Here is a 2,152-nt window from a genome sequence, read left to right on the forward strand (position 1 = left end):
GTTGACATAGATTTTATTTATGTAGGAGGTAGTTGAACCGGAAATTCCAACCGACCCTATTGTCGAGAGGTTAAATTTAGTTGAAGAAGAAAAAACAATAACTTCAGGAAAAATCCAAAAAAATTGAGGAGGAGAAGATGATATTGGAGTTGCATGTTGCGGATGTCGTCGATGATCACAAGATCAAGATGGATGTAATGCGGTTGAAGTTGAGAAAGATTAGAAAATATGCCATTCATACCGAGGCTTGGTATCATTATGCTCAATTTTTACCTTGGTTGTGATTATGATCCCATTTATTGTTGCATTGAAAGGTTTCACATAGTTTCAATGTATGGTTTAACTAGATGCTCTGGAGAGCTATATGTTGTTCAATGAGAACTATGTATGTACTTTGTTTTTAATGTGATGATGAACTTTTATTAATTTGGTCACTTATCTATCCATGACAGCTATATGTACTAAATTGATGATGTAGCTTTGAATGATGCATTTTATACACGAAGTGCATCCAGTTTTTGCCGTAAGCCCCTCTACTTTCTTGCACATGCTATGTGGGTGAAATGATGATACCATGCCAACTTTTAATCTTTTCAGACTTCATTTGTAGTGCTTTTCAATTTCAGGGTCTTATAGCTCAAAATAATCAGTAACTGCATAAAAACTAACAAATGAAGTCAGAAAGGGTTGAAAATTTAAGATGTGCCTTTGAATGGTGCATTTTGAACACAGAAAAAGTATGGAGTTCAAATAAGTTTTAAAAAATAAAATCCCTTTGTAACAGACGAATTTCCGTATGAAACCTTGATACTTCGAAAGAGATTGTGCATTTTGTACATGAAGTGCATCAAGTTTTTGTTGTAAACCTCTCTACTTTCTTGCACATGCTATGCGGGTGAAATGATGATACCGTGCTAACTTTCAACCTTTTCAGAGTTCATTTGTAGTGCTTTTCAATTTCATGGTCTTATAGGACAGACCCAGTGCATAGAAGCTCCCACACAAGGTGGGGTCGGTCTTATAGCTCAAAATAATCAGTAAATGCATGAAAAATAACAAATAAAGTCAGAAATGGTTAAAAATTGATGATGTGGCTTTGAATTGTGCATTTTGAACACAAAAAAAGTATGGAGTTCAAATAAGTTCAAAAAATGAAATCCCTTTGTAACAGACGAGTTTCCGTATGAAACCCTGATACATCGAAAGAGATTGTCCGTTTTGTACACGAAGTGCATCCAGTTTTTGCCGTAAGCCTCTCTACTTTCTTGCACATGCTATGTGGGTGAAATGATGATACCATGCCAACTTTCAACCTTTTCAGAGTTCATTTGTAGTGCTTTTCAATTTCAGGGTCTTATAGCTCAAAATAATCAGTAAATGCATGAAAAATGACAAATGAAGTCAGAAAGGTTTGAAATTTGATGGTGTGGTTTTGAATGGTGCATTTTGAACACAAAAAAAGCATGGAGTTCAAATAAGTTCAAAAAAAAAAGAAATTCCCTTTGTAACAGACGAGTTTCCATATGAAACTCTCATACTTCGAAAGAGATTGTCCGTTTTGTACATGAAGTGCATCCAGTTTTTCCCATAACCCTCTCTACTTTATTGCACATGCTATATGGATGAAATGAAGATACGATGCCAATTTTCAACCATTTCAGAGTTCATTTGAAATGCTTTTCAATTTCAGGGTCTTATAGCTCAAAATAATCAGTAAAGGCATGACAAATAACAAATAAAGTCAGAAATGGTTGAAAATTGATGACGTGTCTTTGAATGGTGCATTTTGAACACAGAAAAACTCTGGAATTCAAATAAGTTCAAAAAATGAAATCCCTTTGTAACAGACGAGTTTCCGTATGAAACCCTCATACTTCGAAAGAGATTGTCCATTTTGTACACGAATGCATCCAGTTTTTGTCGTAACCCTCTCTAATTTGTTGCACACGCTATGTGGATGAAATGATGATACCATGCAAAAAGAAAATTAACTAAAAAACTTTTATAAAACTCTAATAGCAAAAGGAATGAACTAAAAAGCTTTTATAAACCTCTAGTATTTTTAAACTAAAATTATATAAAATTCGTGCCACTGAAATTAGCAAAGTATTTTCTGTTCAAAACATGAAAAGGAGAAAGAAACAAAAGAAAC

Source organism: Triticum aestivum, chromosome 7A (assembly GCF_018294505.1).
Source record: "Triticum aestivum cultivar Chinese Spring chromosome 7A, IWGSC CS RefSeq v2.1, whole genome shotgun sequence".
Lineage (NCBI taxonomy): Eukaryota > Viridiplantae > Streptophyta > Magnoliopsida > Poales > Poaceae > Triticum > Triticum aestivum.